Below are 19032 nucleotides of genomic sequence, written 5' to 3'. Positions count from 1 at the left end.
ATGTGTTGTTGACGTTTGGGGGTTGAATTATGATATGGACAAATGTTGTATAGATAAAGGAGATGCTGTCCAATTTTCTCTAGTTCTAGCCACGTGCACTAGTTATCGATACTAATGATAGTATGGCCTTAATGAAGGTAGAAACGTGAGCATCGAAGGAGTACGTGCAAGTGTAGAATAATTCGACAAAGAGGTATGTAAGGCTAACCCTTCTTTCATAAGGCATGGTTCTTTGGCCAAACTCCTAATCCCTCTATATGAGCATGTTGACTACAAATGTTTCACATTCCGAGCTCATAAGCTCACTATCCTTGATTGGTACTACGAATGCGCTACGCACCTCACGTGACGAGTAAGACTACGATATAGAAGTAACAATAACGATAATGATAGTAATGATGATGGTGATAATAATGATGCTAAAGGTGCCTACGGGCTGTTATACTCATACGTGCCTATGAAGGGCTATAATGAAACCCCGAGCTTATAACGCCGGGTAGAATATATGTGTATGAATATGTATAGAATATGTATACGATTACGAAACGCGCGCACACATCTGCAGATGGTGCGGATAACCCTGAAGCCTTGGTAGGGCCAGGTATGAGTAACATTGAGCCTTGGTTGGCCAAGTATGTATATGAAATACTGATCCAATGAGGTCGGGTACGCTATGTAAATGCCATGTATACGAAATGACTATGTATGTATATATTATGTAAAAGAATGTGATGAGACTATGTATAAGAATACGAATAAGGACATGTATACTAATACGAGCACAAGTATGGTACGAGTTTTATTATGGGGCACGAATGACGATGTGAGTAAGTAAGCGACATGATGATGATGATATTATTGTCTCCCCTCCTATGCTATTCCATATATTGTTCATTGTGTTGTATATCAATGTTAATCATGCTTTACATACTCAGTACATTCTTCGTACTGACGTTCTTTTGTTTGTGGACGCTGCGTCATGCCCGCAGGTGCACAGGGAGACAGACTTAACCCATAGCTGCCTATTTGAAGATTTCATAGAGAGCTCCATTTCCTTCGGAGCCATATCTTTTGGGTACTCATTCTTTTGTGTATATAATTATGGGCATAGCGGGGTCCTGTCCCGCTCATGATATGTCATACTCTTAGAGGCTCGTAGTCATGTGTATGTGGGTAGAGATGTTTGGCCATGTCGGCCTATGTTTTGTATATCTTTTGTTGGCCTCGTCGGCCTTGTATATTTGACATGGCATAGATGCCCATGATATGTTAATTGATGATGGTCGTCCAATGGGACTAGCTTGATTAATGATTTAAAATGCATGAAATGAATTATGGTTCACCTAGATGTTATGATATGCATGATAAGGGGGTGCCCGGGTGGGGTAGCACCGGGTGCTCGTCGTGGCCCCCTAGTCGGGTCGTGACAATTAATAACAATCATAATTTGCACCTTAGCACTTCCATTTCCATATTTACATAAACTACTATCAAGTTACAAAATTTCCTACAACAACTTAACAACTATTTTCCATGACAACAAGAACCATTATTCTTCCATTCACTTCACAATAACACAATTAACATGCTAAAAAAAAATTAATTCATCTTCCCTCATTAACATAGTACCACACGGCCATATTCTATATTTTTCCAACTTCCCCTAATTCATTCAACTTTCATTTCCAATACAAATTCTACCATAACCACAACTAGATTATAACATAAAAATTCAACTCATATTATCTACACATCTTAACACACACACGGCCAACATACACACACCCCTAACACACAAAATTTTCATACTTTTCATTCATTCCCACACACTACATCACACATACATCTTCCATAACATAACAAAAGCATGAAATCCTTACCTTTTCCAAGACTTTCCACTTGGGGTTAAGGTTGCTTCCTTGCCAAGATAATTATATCACCTTGAAGAGAATCTTGAGCTTAGTAGTAATCCCACAAGAAATGAATTTTTGAACCAAGGATTTAGCTCCAAGAAATTATTTTTTTTCCTTTCCTTTCCTTTCTCTCTCTAGCCGAATTGCTCTCTTTCTTTTTCTCTTGTTTGTTCTTGTTTTCTCTTGAAGTTTCTTAGGAGCTTATCCCCTTAATATAATTAGTCACATGACTAATTAATGGACTTGGGCCAAAGGCCATCTTGGCCGGTTGGGCCTCCCTTGATTGGGCCTTATTTTCTTATGATTTTGTGAGCCCAAATTGTAGGTTAACTATTATAATTCATGGAACAAGTTTCTAAAATTCCAATTTTGCCCTTGGCCTCCTTTCGTAATTCCACACCAATGTATTCTTAGCCGACACATTCATACCAAGTAAGGTCCAAATATGGCCTCATTCATTACAAGCCAAGTTATCTCGAATTTTTTTGAATATGCAAAAATGCCGGATGTAACATATTTGATATGCATAACATGTGTTTCCCTTTAAAAGCTAAGCAGGTTATACCTTCACCTCATGTTTCATTATTTCTTTATTATGCTAGTATTATTCATGCCTTACATACTCAGTGCATTTTTCGTACTGACGTTCTTTTCTTTTGGACGCTGTGTTCATGCCCACAGGTAGGCAGGGAGATGGCCCAGATTTATAGGAGCTACTCAGCAGACTTACTGGAGCACTCCACTATTACGGAGGTGCCATTTTTTATATATATTATTTGTATATATAATTAGTCATGACGGGGTCCTGTCCCGTCCTTATGTCTCAGTACTCTAGTAGAGGCTTGTAGATACGGATGCGTGGGTAGCAGCTGTCTCATAGATACATCAGTGTATATTTTTATATATCATTTTTGCTGCCGTGAGGGCTTATGTATATTTATGAATTGCCTTTTAGATTATATTTGTCTAGGATGAGTATGATGACTAGCGTAATGAGTGGTGCTCGGTAGTAGGCTCCAGGTACTCGTCATGGCCCTTAGTCGGGTCGTGACAAAAGTGGTATCAGAGCAGTTCCGTCCTAGGGTGTGTCTACGAGCCGTGTCCAGCAGAGTCTTGCTTATGGGTGTGAAGCGCACCACACTTATAAACAGGAGGCTGCGGGGCATTTAGGAAAAACGACCATTCTTCTTATTATTAGATCGTGCCATAGAGCCATGTTATAAGATTTTCTCCTCCCTAATTGTGTGTTATGATTTCAGCGATGCCGGAAAAGAGAAAAGTCATAGCCGCCCAGAAGGGCAAAGCTACGACAGAAAGGCGGATGGAAAGGGAGCCGTCAATGAATGTAGAAGAAGGTGAATCCCATAATGAGGCTCCATCCAATACTTCTCACACTCCGCCTATCCTAGAGGAACAAGGAGGGGCTTCAGCTCTGGCTCCTATGCCTCCAGTTCCTCCACCGGGTGCTTCGGGGTCAACAGATGACCGAGGCCATTCAGCTATTGACCCAGTTGGTTGCCGCTCAGGCTCAACGGCAAAGTGCGGGTCCCAGTGATAGAGCCACTAGTGCCAGGGTCTGGGATTTCATGAGTTTAAATCCTCCGAAATTTTTTGGGTCGAAGCCGGATGAAGACCAGCAAGGTTTTATAGATGAAATGTTGAGAACGTTGAGGATTATCCATGCTTCGGATACCGAGTCAGTGGAGCTGGCATCTTATAGACTCCGGGATGTAGCGATCTTATGGTATAATAATTGGATATCTTCGAGGAAGGAAAATGCACCTCCCCCAGTTTGGCAGGAATTTGTAGATACTTCCCTTCGGAGTCCGGAACCAAAATGCCCCCAAAAAAACCACTTTGAACCAAAATACCCCAACAAAAAAAAATGTTACAAAACTACCTTTAGCGCAGTAAAGCAGTTCACGGAGACGAAGCTGTTAACTGCTTTACCGCAGTATTTTACTGCGTTATAGAAGCTGTTAAAAAAAATTCTATAACGCAGTAAAATACTGCGTTATAGAAACAGTACCAAAAAAAAAAAACAATTGGCCAACTTTATTTTTTGCAACACTTAGTGTTTTTTTCCATACTTTGACCAATGATTAGTCATGTGTCAAGACTCCGAAACGTCAATATTTTATATAGAACCTGATATTTTTTTGTGCGTACAATAATGTAGGTTCAATACATCAAGGATACGTAAACGTTCGGATCGTCATTTTAGGGGTTGAAAAGGTGCCCGAAGTAAGTTTTATTTGTAAACTTTTAGGTTTAAGTGTTCTATATACATAGACGTCCATTTTTGTTTGAAGACTTGTTGTCATTAGCTTAAGGTTTTTTATTTTTAGGGTTTAGATTTATTGAAAATAAAGTCGTTGCCAAAAGGTTTTTAACTGCTTTAGCGCAATATTTTACTACGCTAAAGTTTTTTTTTTTTTTGTATAGCGCAGTAAAATAGCGAGCACTAAAAAAAAAATTGGCAAATTTTTTTTTTTTGCAACACTTAGTGTTTTTTTCATACTTTGACCAACGATTAGTCGTGTGTCAAGACTCCGAAAAGTCAATATTTTATATAGAACCTGATATTTTTTTGTGCGTACAATAATGTAGGCTCAATACATCAAGGATACGTAAACGTTCGGATCGTCATTTTAGGGGTTGAAAAGGTGTCCGAAGTAAGTTTTATTTGTAAACTTTAGGTTTAAGTGTTCTATATACATAGGCCTCCATTTTTGTTTGACGACTTGTTGTCATTAGCTTAAGGTTTTTTATTTTTAGGGTTTAGATTTATTGAAAATAAAGTTGTTGCCAAAAGGTTTTTAACTGCTTTAGAGCAGTATTTTACTACGCTAAAGAATATATTTTTTTTTGTATAGCGCAGTAAAATAGCGAGCACTAAAAAAAATTAGCAAATTGTTTCTTTGCAACACTTAGTGTGTTTTTTCATACTTTGACCAACGATTAGTCGTGTGTCAAGACTCCGAAAAGTCAATATTTTATATAGAACCTGACTTCATTTTTTTTGCGTACTATAATGTAGGCTCAATACATCAAGGATACGTAAACGTTCGGATCGTCGTTTTAGGGGTTGAAAAGGTGCCCGAAGTAAGTTTTGTTTGAAAAAACTTAGTGTTTGACTGTAAGGTTATTTTAGTGAACTTTATATGTCGAGAAAATTAGTCAGCTTTATTTTCAAAAATTGAAACCGCAGAAGTGAAATTTACATTCACAGCTACATTACCCCGGGATTTTTACGTTGAAATCTATTGCGTATCATCATCTTATAAGTAAATAAAATTTAAAATTTCAAGCCAATTTAGGGGGAAATTGAAATTGAATGGGATAAAAGGTATTTTTTAAAAAATTGGCTCGGCCAAACCGGTAGTTTGTCCGCATAGATCTCGAAAACATACACAAGTTCAAAAACAAATGCATAAAATGGACATCCGAGCGCAAAGTTATGACCATCTAAAGTTTGACCACTTTACAACTAGTTTTTCTCCCTATATTTTTTAGAATTATATTTATTTGCAAAATAAAGTTATGTCTTGATTAAAAAATAACACGCTTAAATCAAAACCTTAAAAAATAAAACACTTAAAACTTAAACAAAACTTACTTCGTGTACCTTTTCAACCCCAAAAACGACGATCCGAACGTTTACTTATCCTTGATGTATTGAGCCTACATTATAGTACGCAAAAAAAAATAAGGTTCTATATAAAATATTGACGTTTCGGAGTCATGACACACGACTAATCGTTGGTCAAAGTATGAAAAAAACACTAAGCGCTGCAAAGAAAAGATTTATTAAAATAAGATGTTGCGATCTTTTTATGGAAAAAAACACTAAGTTCCTTAAGTGTGTTATTTTTTAATGCGTAACTTTCTTTCGAATATGTTGCAAAAAAAAATCGCGTAAATGGGACGTCCGAGCGCAAAAAACCACGTATATTCGAAATAAAGTTACGCTTTAAAAAATAACACACTTAAATCTAAACCCTAAAAATAAAAAACTTTAAGCTAATGACAACAAGTCTTCAAACAAAAATGGACGTCTACGTATATAGAACACTTAAACCTAAAGTTTACAAACAAAACTTACTTCGGGCACCTTTTCAACCCCTAAAATGACGATCCGAACGTTTACGTATCCTTGATGTATTGAGCCTACATTATTGTACGCAGAAAAAAATATCAGGTTCTATATAAAATATTGACTTTTCGGAGTCTTGACACACGACTAATCATTGGTCAAAGTATGAAAAAAAACACTAAGTGTTTCAAAAAATAAAGTTGGCTAATTGTTTTTTAACAGCTTCTATAACGCAGAAAAATACTGCGGTAAAGCAGTTAACGGCTCCATCTCCGTGAACTGCTTTAGCGCAGTAAATTACTGCGCTAAAGGTAGTTTTGTAACATTTTTTTTATTGTTGGGGTATTTTGGTTCAAAGTGGTTTTTTTGGGAGCATTTTGGTTCCGGACTCCTTCCCTTCGTCACTATTTGCCACCCGAGGTTCGAAGGGCCCAAGCTGACAGGTTTCATTGGCCTGGTATGCCCCCACTATGGTAGCCGATATGGGAGATAGAGTACACAGGTTTGTGAGTGGCTTAGGGCCGCATTTGTTCAGAGATTGCTTGACAGCTTCATTGCAAGAGGGGATGGATATTTCTCGTATTCAGGCCCATGCCCAGAACTTAAAAGAGCAGCAACATCTACAAAGGGGTGAGCGTGATATTAATGGAGGGCAGAGTAAGAGGGCTAGATCTACTAGTGGTGAGTATAGAGGGGGTTAGCAATAGTATTCCAGATATTCAGGCTAGTCCGCGACTAGTGCACCTCCTCGGTTCGCGGGTAGGAGATTTGATCGCCCTATTTATTCTAGTCTGGGTCAGAGTTCGAGGGTCTCAGGTTCCCAGTTTGGAGGTGATCCTAGTCAGAGGAGACCACCGATTCCACGATGTAGTCAGTGCAGAAAGTTACATTCGGCCCATGTCGCCAAGGTTCAGATGTTTGTTATGTTTATGGACAGACTGGGCACGTGATGCGTGATTATCCCTCGAGGCATGATAGAGGTGAGGTTCAGCCCACAGGATCAGTAGCCGGTTCATCTTCATCTGTGTGCCCCGTAGGGCAGACTCCCCAGGTTTCGGCAGACCGTAGTAGAGGCATAGGGGTAGCATCCCGTTCAGGTGGCACCCAGCCCCGTATTTATGCTCTAGCCGGACGTCAGGATCTTGAGTCCTCCCCGGATGTGGTTACAGGTATACTATCTATATTCTCTCATGACGTTTATGCATTGATAGATCTGAGTTCTACATTGTCTTATATTACTTCTTATATTGCTGGTCGCATTGGGGTGAAACCCGAATCAATTAAACCTTTTGAAGTATCTACTCCGGTCAGTAATCTCGTAATAGCTAGACAAGTATACAAGAATTGTGTGGTGGTGGTATGTAATCGTCAGACTATTGCTGATTTAATTGAGCTGGAAATGTTAGATTTTGATGTGATTATGGGCATGGATTGGTTGGCTTCTTGTTATGCCAATGTGGATTGTAGAATGGAAATAGTTCGATTCCAATTCTCAAGAGAACCCGTAATTGAATGGAAAGGTAATACAGCGTCTCCAAGAGGTACGTTTATTTCCTACCTCAAGGCAAGGAAGATGGTCGCGAAAGGCTATATTTATCATCTAGTTCGAGTTCATGATACTGAAGCAAAACCGCCGACTTTTCAATCCATCCCGGTAGTAAATGAATTTTCGGATGTATTTCCAGATGAACTTCCAGGCCTTCCTCCAGAAAGGGAGATTAATTTTGCGAGTGATGTGTTGCCAAACACCAAGCCTATATCTATTCCTCCTTACCGAATGGCTCCTGCTGAGTTGAAAGAGCTAAAGGCACAATTGAAAGATTTGCTTGAGAAAGGATTCATTAGGCCCAGTTCATCACCGTGGGGAGCACCTGTCCTATTTGTGAGAAAGAAAGATAGTTCCCTACGGATGTGCATTGACTATAGGCAGCTGAACAAGGTGACAATAAAGAACAGATATCCGCTTCCAAGGATCGATGATTTGTTTGACCAATTACAAGGTGTCAAATGGTTTTCCAAAATTGATCTAAGATCGGGGTATCACCAAGTGAGAGTTAGAGAAGAAGATATTCCCAAGACAGCTTTCAGAATGAGATATGGCCACTATGAATTTCGGGTGATGTCATTTGGGTTGACTAATGCTCCGGCGGTATTTATGAATCTGATGAATAATGTATTCAGGCCCTTTCTAGACCTATTCATGATCGTGTTCATCGATGATATCTTGGTATATTCTCGGTCAGAAACGGAGGATGCAGACAACTTGCGTATTGTCCTTGGAATTATCCGGACTCGAAAATTGTATGCAAAATTCTCAAAATGCGAGTTTTGGATAAATTATGTGACTTTTCTAGGCCATATTATCTCAGCTGATGGCATTCGAGTAGATGTTCAAAAGATTGAGGCTGTGAAGACTTTGCCGAGGCCTACAACACCTACAGAAGTCCGTAGCTTTCTAGGATTGGCAGGTTACTATAGAAGATTTGTGGAAGAGTTTTCCTCTATTTTAGCACCATTGACGAAGTTAACTCAGAAATCAGCAAAATTCCAGTAGACTGATGCTTGTGAACGCAGTTTCCAGGAATTGAAGGATAAATTAACTTCAGCCCCAGTCCTGACACTTCCAGAAGGACCAGACGGTTATGTTGTGTATTGTGATGCCTCTGGTGTTGGGTTAGGTTGTGTGTTGATGCAGCACGGTAAAGTCATTGCCTATGCTTCCAGACAGTTGCGAAAACATGAGAAGAATTATCCAACTCATGACCTCGAATTGGCTGCAGTTATTCATGCACTAAAGATGTGGAGACACTTTGTACGGCGTTCATGTTGATATTTATACAGATCACAAGAATCTCTAATATATTTTCAAACAGAAGGAGTTGAATCTTCGGCAGAGGCCGTAGTTAGAACTATTGAAAGATTATGATGTGAGTATTTTATACCACCCTGGAAAGGCGAATGTAGTAGCTGATGCATTTAGCCGCAAATCAATGGGTCGTCTAGGTAGCAACTGGCATGCCCTCCTGACGAAGATCGAGAAACTGACGCTGACGCTCGTCTCTCCGCGAACGGAGCACATACCTCTCCAGGAACAACCCATAGAACTGCTCCTAAGTAAGTGGTCGCGCACCTGCTAGCTTGCTGGCAAGATAGCCTCTCCACCATGCCCTCGCGCCACTGCTGAGTCGAAGGGTAACATACCTAACTTCGAGGGTATCTGTAATCCCTGCTGCATGGAGTAGCTCATGCATGATCACGATGAACTTGTAGGCATCCTCGCCTGAGGCGCCAGTAAAAATCGGTGGGGTCAACCTCATGTACATCCTCCATGCTGGTGTGTCGTGAATCCTCACCATCTGTGAGAGAAGAGATAAGAGTCAGATACTGATTTGATCTTTCCAGATACCAATTTGAATAAAGCCGCACGACGGAAAGAAGAAAGGTGAGATTTCCTAAATGTCCTATAGCCTCCAGCAGATAAGTACGGAGCTCATCGTACCGATCCGCGAGACTCTACTAGACACGCTCTTGTACTAAAGATCGGGTAACCTAGGGCTCTGATACCAACTTGTCACTACTTATTTTGCTTAAGTCGTGTGGGCACTTACCTTCCTACCTCGGTAAGCGAACCCTTATCCCAACAATGAACTAATACATAAATTGAAGAAAGTTAAGTAGCGTAAATCAATAAATACGTACGCCTCACGATATATATATATATATATATATATATGGGTAGTAGTAAAAGTGCGGAAGACAGTAAATACCCCCAGGGTCTAGTCTGAACAAGAGCATCTAAGAGGAATAATACAGTCTGGAACACTAATACATAATGTATATGTCTCTGAAGTAAAAGTAAGACATATGATAGGAAGGTCTTCAAGGTCAGCGGACGCCATGCTCACCCTGGAAACTCGAGAGGAAGCTGAAGTGTCGATTAGCCACGGGTCACAGAAGTAGATCCATCCTGGTACTCTGCATTCATAAAAGAATGTAACAAGTGCAGGTCAGTACAATCAACAGTACTGGTAGGCATCATCGGCCGACTAAGTCTAGTTAACACAATTCAGAAGATAAAGCAGATAAGCAAATAAACCAATCAAGCATGAGACGATATAATTAAAACCAAGTATCCGTCATCACCTATGTAAGCATCTAAACCCAAATATGTCAAGTCTGAGTATATCCGATCCAAATCAAACATCACAATCCAATCATCACAAATTAATCACCAAATATCTCAATCAAGTCATGATGCAATACAGTGCAATAATGGTATGGATGTGATGCCATGCCATGCAAATGAGGTGTACACATGAACTCCGAACGGAAATATCGACGTCTCGGTAGCACAACCCAGCGTGACTTAGGAAGTCTAAGTTCCACCCGTCCTGGATCTTTGCCCAACAGACAGATGGGACCCTGGCTAATTGTTCACAAGGGGAGTCTCACCGGCACCACCCTGGGGGACCCGCGGAGGTCATGCACTAACAACGATTCCGGGATAACATCGAAATCAGCCATGCAACAACAATGCCGGAATATCATCGGACATCGGCCATTTCAGAGTCACTCAAGTAAAAGAGTCTGTCAAATATCAGTTTCACACAATTAACGATTCCGGAATTGAACCTCGGACATCGGCTTTCTCACAATCACTCAAGTAAAAGAGTTCATCAAATTATCAGTTTCATATAATCAATGATTCCGGAATGGATCTTCGGACATCGGCCTTTTTACAATCACTCAAGTAAAAGAGTTTATCAAATATCAGTTTCGCTCAAATCAATGATATCGAATCATCACCGAGTATTGGCCATGCATGACTATGAGAGAATGCGTGCAATGCATATGCAAATCAATCAAGTTCAATATCATAAGTACCACGATGAGGTACGCCAACAAGTATCACATCACAATATCAACAGTGGGTATGCCAACATATATCAATAAGTCCAGTACCAACAGTGGGTACGCCAACAATATATCTAAGGAAAAATACCAACCAGGGGTATGTCCATTCTATCCAAATCAAGTCGACAAGATAGAAATCTATATTTACCAACTACACATGGCATCAATCCAACACAATTGAACAATCAAGCACATATAATGGGGTGGCTAGTCCCAACACACATCAGGGCCCAACCTAAGGCAATATGCATCCCAACTTCATACCCAAAGGTTCATATGCTGTCTCCGATATTATAATCTAAATATGTGATTCACTATATGAAGGCTCACTAAAGGTAAACCATAACGTACTTGGACTGCCGAACCGCAACACCAATAAGTCACTCTTTTGCCTTGCCCTTCCTCTGAAGCTCAGAACCAAAGTAGTCTAAGCATAATCGAATTCTATATTAGAAATCATAAAGAATGATACTAATATTACTATGGTATCAATCAGGTCAACTTTAACCCTAGAATTTGGGAAAACGGGCCCACAAGGGCATAACAGGAAATTCAGGGGAAAAATACCAAATTAAGTACTAAGTGATCATAAAACAGCCACCAATTCTTGATTTAACTCAAGGATTGGCCTAAATCCGATTTCAAGCAAAAACCCCCAAATTGCGTATAAACCCTAAATCTCCAAATCCGAAATTCAACGTTAAAAGTGGAAGATACGTGATTAATAAGCTTAGGTTCATCAAGTTTTAGCATAACCATCATCAATGTATCATTAATAATCTAGGGAAATGTTCTTCCAAGACCCTCTCTCAAATTCCATCTCTAAGGGATTGTTAAAGGGAAGGGGGAAATCTAAGATGATTGTGATTAAGGAAGAGTAAAGGATTAGGCAAGTTTTACCTCCAAGAATTTCTTCAAAGTATCTCCAAGAACAGTTTCTCCATGCTCAAATATCGAGATGAGAAATAATAAGGGTCTAGAACTTATTTTAGACACATTTAATGAAATTTAACTGCCTGTCACCGCCACGGCGGTAGAGATACCGCTGCGGCGGCCCCGCTACGGCGACTGGGATGCCGCCACAGCAGTGCGGCCAAAATTACACATGGCCACCCCAGCGGTAATGACACCGCCACAGCGGTGCCGCTGGGGCGGCTCTGCTGCCACCATTGCGGGCACCAGACACCATAAATCCCCGAATTTTCTAAGTCTTCAATCGAGATCCCGTGTCATTTCTGAGGCCATCTGCTCACAAACCAAACACACAGACCCACACAAAAATACGTTGCAAACGCGCTCGTGGTCTCAAAATTTCCAACGGAGGCCTCGTTGGCCGAGTCAACCCCCGATACCTTAATTCCAATTTTCCATTCCAAGTCCGGAAATGCATCCGAATGCATTGGGAACTGAACCAATTACTCATACAGGTTCTAAACGACCATCCGGACCTCTCGGAATCGACGGAATTTTGGAAAAGGTCTGTTTGCCCAAAGTCAACTTTAGGTCAACCATTTTTCACTTTAAGCCTATATTTTCACCAAAGTTGCCCGAATTCGGTCTAGGCACCCCGGGAAGCATATCAAGGGTCCCCTCGGGTCAAAAGAGAGCTAATCAATGCTCGGGAATGGGAAAAAATGCCGAAAGAACTATAACAACCAAACGGGTCATTACATCAAATACCAATTGAACCGTTGCTCGTCCTCGAGCAAAGAAAAGAAGGAAAGTAGGGAAATACCTTAATCAGTGAACAACTGGAGATAATGGCTACGCATATCGGACTCAGTCTCCCAGGTATCCTCCTCAATAGGACGGTGCTTCCATTGCACCTTCATGGAAGTAATCTCATTTGACCTCAATTTTCGAACCTGCCTATATAAGATCGCGATAGGCTCCTCCTCATAAGTCAAATTCTCATCAAGCAATATAGAATCCCAACAGACAATGTAGGTACCATCGGCATGGTATTTCTTCAGCATCGAAACGTGAAAGGCGGGATGAACTCCCGCCAAGCCTGGCGGTAATGCTAACTCATAAGCTATATCGCTAAAACAATCCACAATATCAAACAGACCAATATACTTGGGGCTCAACTTGCCCCTCTTACCAAACCTCATAACACCCTTCATGGGTGAAACCTTCAATAGAACTTGGTCACCAATAGCAAACTTCAAATCCCAGACCTTCCGATCCGCATACATCTTCTGCCGACTCTGAGCTGCCACGAGCCTGGCCTAAATAACTCTCACTCTATCAAGGGACTCTCTCAATAGATCCGTGCTCCTAGGTCGAGCCTTAAACCCATCGAACCAACCAATCAGAGATCTACACCTCCTACCATATAAGGCCTCAAAAGGCGCCATACCAATACTCGAATGATAACTGTTATTGTATGCAAACTCTACCAAGGGCAAGTGCTGATCCCAATGACCACCAAAGTCAATAACACACGCTCTCAGCATGTCCTCGAGCACCTGAATGGTCCGCTCGGACTGGCCATCGGTCTGGGGATGGAAAGTTGTACTAAAGTCTAATCGGGTACCCAATTCCTCCTGAAAGGCTCTCCAGAATCGGGAAGTGAAGATAGTACCCCGATCAGATACAACCGAAATAGGGATCCCATGTAATCTCGCAATATCCCGAATATACATCTTGGCTAATATCTCCGCGGTATAGGAAACCTGAACCGGAACAAAGTGAGCGGACTTAGTCAACTGATCCACTATCACCCAAATAGAATCAAAATTGCCAAGGGTCTTCGGAAGACCCGTGACAAAATTCATGGTAATCCTCTCCCACTTCCACTCAGGAATGGGCATCCTTTGAAGCACCCCATCGGGTCGCTAGTGCTCATACTTTACCTGGCCAGAGAGGTGCCACCTCACCTTGTTTATGCCTAGCTTTATATTATATATAGATGAGTGGGGATTTCTTGACCTTTAGAGAATTTTATATTAAATAATATTGTATTAAAGTGCATCCTGTCAATATCACATTTTGCTGCATTTCTTATTTACGTTAATGGCCATTAGAGTCAAGAAAGTGTCCAATTACTTTCTTTCATTCCCTTGCAACCTCTAATACATTACTCTCCCATATTCTCACCAATTTAATATCCCACTCTCCCATTTTTCATCCAATTCATTTTAAGGATGATTTTCTTCACCTCTAAATAGAAGTCATCCTTATCTTGTGGTGTGTGGAAAAATATTGGAGAATTCTTGAAAATATGAGGAAAAAAGAGAGTTTTATTTAGTTGAAGAAGGTGTTCTTTTAGTGGAGTTTTGGACTCAACATCTTGTCCAGAGTTTCTTAAGTTGTACGACACTGTCGGGTAGGGGTGGGCGTTCGGTTTTTCGGTTCGGTTTTATCAAACTTCAGTTTGGCTATTTCGGGTTCGGTTTTTTGAAGGTGGACACTGAACACCGAACCAAACTAGTTCTGTTCGGTTTTTTCGGTTTCGGTTTTTTAAAGTTCGGTTCGGTTTCAATTTTTTCAATTCGGTTTTTTTGATATAATATTATAAGTGATTCCATTGACACTAATTCATATTCTCAAAAGCAATAAAACATAAAATTGATAAATTGAAATCAAAATCAAACAAACAGGATACACAAGAACAGAAAACTATAATCATAATATAGGATTACTAGATGTTATATACATACCGTAAAAATAAGAAAACACATAAATGACATACATTAATCCTAAAGACACATCCTAGTTACCTTTCTTTGTTAAGGATATTTGATTTTCTCAATTGAAGTGGAAAATTAGGGATACAAATGCAAAAGAGGACTTATTACAATTGGGTTTTTTTTGCTTTAAACTTAATGGGCCTAAACTATTTTAATATTTTTTTGGGTAATGTATTAAATTTCGGTGCGCATTCGGTTTTTCGGTTCGGCTATTTCGGTTTCGGTTTTTTTACGGTGGACACCAAACACCGAACCAAACTAATTCGGTTCGGTTCGATTTGTTGAAGTTTCAGTTCGGTTCGGTTCAGTTTTTTGATTTTTGGTATTATTACACCTCGGAAATTTTTCGTGAGCCATCAATGAATAGACCAACGAAGGGCATGAGTGTGTGATGTTTTGCTAAGTAGGGAATGACTATTTATGAACTTTGGAAATAAGTCGCAAAATTTCATTTCAGCCCAGTTGGTCGTAAAGTGGAATACGGCCCATAAAGTGATTTACGGACCGTAAACTGCTATCGTCCTCCAACCTTTCAAAAATTTCAACTTTCTGTCAAATGGTTAAAAACGACTTGGAATACGGACCGTAAATTGAAATACGGCCCGTAACTGAGTCGTAAACTACCACAATCTTCAGCCAACCTTTCTGTTTCTGATATGCTTAAATACGGCCGTGGAGGACGGACCGTAAACCAGTACATGGCCCGTAAAGTGGGGTTTACGACCACTGTACACCCCGATTGCTGTTCATTAAAAATCAGATTTTGAGTTATTAAAAAGGGACCTTAAAGCTCATTTTAATTCATTTCTCATCTACACCACTCAAGAACTCTCTAGAAAATTCTCCAAGCACTTCAACCATAAGAATAACAAGGAAATCAATGATCAACAACACCAAATCCATGAAACAAAGTGTGTGAAACTCAAGTGAGGTCCATCCAAATCAAGAAATTCCAAAAGAGGTGAAGTAGGGTTTTAGAGCTAAAGGAAGAACTCCACTCTAGGCTTGTTCCACCACCATCTAAGGTAAGTTTCATGACTTTATCATGTTGTTTAAGGTATTGGAAAGCCAAGATGCTTGAATTGTAGAAAGGCATGAAAAATGGGTCTTAAATGGATAAATAGTGTCACAATTGAATGGTAGTGGAATGGAATCATAAATGTTGATGTCCCATGATTATGAATATGTTGTAAACGATGTTTAGACCAGGAAGTGAGCACGATATATGAGAAAACGCGATAACGAACTATAACCATAAATGTGGGAAAAATGAAGAGAAATGGTGGATTTTGCTCAACTTCTATGAATGACGATTGTTGATACGATATTGTGAAGTGTTGTTGTAAATGTTAGGAGTTGAAATAGAACGTGGGAAAAAGTGGTAGAAACAAAGGAAATGCTGCCCAATTTTTCCTAGAAATAACGATACGTTCTCATAACCGATTAACTAACGTTAATGTGAATTCTCTCGTGAAGGTAGCGACGTGATATTGGAGGAGAGCACGTGAACGATAGCTCAGTTAAACGCCAAAGGTATGTGAGGCTAGTCCTTTCTTTCTATGGCATGAATCCCATGATATGATTTTTCTTCCTCTCCGTGATCCTCCTATATTCCGGAAAGTCAAGAAATATGATATGACGTTCTCATAAGGTAAATGATGTCGTTCCTTGTATACACTCACCTTATGTACAAATCCCTTCAAGGTGAGGCGGAATGTTCATAAATGTTCATAATGGAATCGAGGGTTCACGACCTTACGTCACCTCGATAGAAATATAGTTACTCTAGAGGCCTTATGTATGTACGATGATAAGCATATTTTGATAAGCATATTATTATAAGTATTTTATGATGAGCATATTATAATCATATTACACCGGGCCTAGTTGGCCGGGCAGTCACTGCGAAAGCGGGCAGCTTAGACGATACACCATAGCCAGTTGGCATGGGCAGACACTACTAGTGGGCGGCATGAGATGGTACCCCGGACGCGGGAGGCCTGGACGCGGGCTAATGTTACTGATTATCACACCGCACCTATATGGTCGGGCAGTTTATATATATATATATATATATATATATATGATATGCATACATGAGATGATGATAAGCTTAAAAGTAAGTCAGCATGCATTACTTTTCATGTAATTCCCAGTCAGGTACAGTTGCTCCATACTTGATGCCTCCCTTGTTTCCTTGATGCATTATTATTGTTCATGCCTCTCATACTCAGTACAATATTCGTACTGACGTCCGTTTTCTTTAGACGCTGTGTTCATGCCCACAGGTAGACAGAGAGGTGAGCTTGGTCCGGATTCTTAGTAGCTGTCAGCTGATTGCGAGCACTCCATTGTCCGGAGGTGCTCATGATTATTCTCTTGGTATATGTATATTTTGGGCGTAGTGGAGTCTTGTTCCACCTATATGTATAGTATGTCAGTAGAGGCTCATAGATGCGCAGTGTAGGTAGATGGTCTCACGAGAGGCTTTTATGTATATGTATGTATTATTTTGATGGCCGAGAGGCTTATGTATATAAAAGTATTTTTATTTTCTCAAATGAAAAGATGATCTTCTTATGTCCTAAGCATGAATTGATAAAAGAGCATTAAATGGGTAAGGTGAGTAGCAAAACGAGTGGTGCTCGGTGGCTAGCCCCGGGTACCCGTCACGGCCCCTAGCTGGGTTGTGACAGATATTTATGTCCAGCCCTACTGTCGGGCTGTAGTATCCTGGAGGGGACTAGTCAGTAAGATTACTGCTGGACCAGTAAATCTTTATTGCAGTGTACTTGAAACTTTTTAAAGAGAGCAAGATATTCGCGCCTTAGCCTGAAGATACTTTATTTTCTTCATTTTATTTTTCAATTGTATTATCACCAACACTTCACATTATGCAACGTTGATTGAATTAATGCCCCATATGTTGTTCATGAAAGAAAAATTCCTTTGACCTGTAAAGATTAGTTCTCATATACTCAATTATTGATAGTTCAATTAAGATCTAAAGTTTCTTTGCACTTGTTTGAAGCATGTAAAGCTTCGATTTTTAAATCTTATATATCATATGAATATTTTGTGGAAACTGATTGTGATATCACCATGAAGTTGAAGCTTAAAGAAATCCTAATCCAAAAATGATAATTGTATAAAGGATTATGAGTAATCGTACAAATAGTTACTAACTTGTTATGTGAGGAAAATCAAGAATGGTAATCATATAAAGATTACGAGTAAGCGTATATATAGTTACTGAATCGTCATAGTTTGGCACAAAAAAGTTACAGTCGACTAAAATTACTTAAAAAACTAAAAATAGAATGAATGAATGAATGAATGAACGAAGTTATATATCTAATTAAGAAAAACTCAGTAACCATGTTGTATGAGCTTCTTTTTCTCAAATTATTTAATTCTTGAGTTCATGATATTACATTTATGTTTTATTTAAAGTCTCGTTCCAACTTCATGAGGGGTTGTTGAAACTTATTGAGTACCACTGTGGTGTACCGACGTTCTCTTGTAGGAATCTACGGTGGTCTATATCAATGTAGGCACGGGTTTTACAGGTGAGCAAACAGTAGACTAGATTTCCCCTTCATTGCAGTTCTGATTGGTCAGATCCGCTTTAGCCTATGAATTTTCTCAGTTTACCCAGACAGGTAATATTTATTTATAATTGTGGTCATTCGTTTCGAGGATTAGAAAGGAATTCTATGTCTTGTGCAATTCGTTCTGAACTCCCAGTAGAGGCTTCATATACGTACTTGAAATTTGGGTTGGATATCCACCATGCATAATGTCTTCCAGGAGATTTGCAGCTTTAAAATAATATTGTTGATTATTCAAATAATTATTTTATATGTATCATAAGTTAAGAGTTTATTTATTTTCTTAAATGTGGGTTGAATGCATGTTATGATATAACATAAAGATATAGGATAGTGGTTCACTCGGCCAAGTTAAGTTATCGAGTTCCTGCCACGCCTTGACAAGAAATCAGGTCGTGACATTTATCTTGTCAATAATACTAGATCAGATGCAGCTTTTTCTGTAAGCTTATTAGCAAGATTTAATCGATATAAAACAATAGAATGATAAATATATACAGATGCCTTTAAGGGGCCATTGATGTGAGATTGGCTTATTCAAATGAATTCAGGTCACAACTAATTGGTTATATAGATGCAAAATATTCACTGATCTCAGACGGACTAGTTATTTACATATGGGGATATTGCTATATCATGGCGATCAACAAACCAAACTATAGGTGCTACTTTTTCAAATCATGTAGAGATAATGGCCTTTTATGAAGTAAATCGATAATGTATTTTACTGAGATCAGTAACTCAACCATTCAGGAAATGTATGTTCTTCTTCTAAAAAAGGAGATTCCAACAACATTATATGA

Source organism: Lycium barbarum, chromosome 3 (assembly GCF_019175385.1).
Source record: "Lycium barbarum isolate Lr01 chromosome 3, ASM1917538v2, whole genome shotgun sequence".
NCBI lineage: Eukaryota > Viridiplantae > Streptophyta > Magnoliopsida > Solanales > Solanaceae > Lycium > Lycium barbarum.
This window is presented reverse-complemented; position numbering follows the sequence as displayed.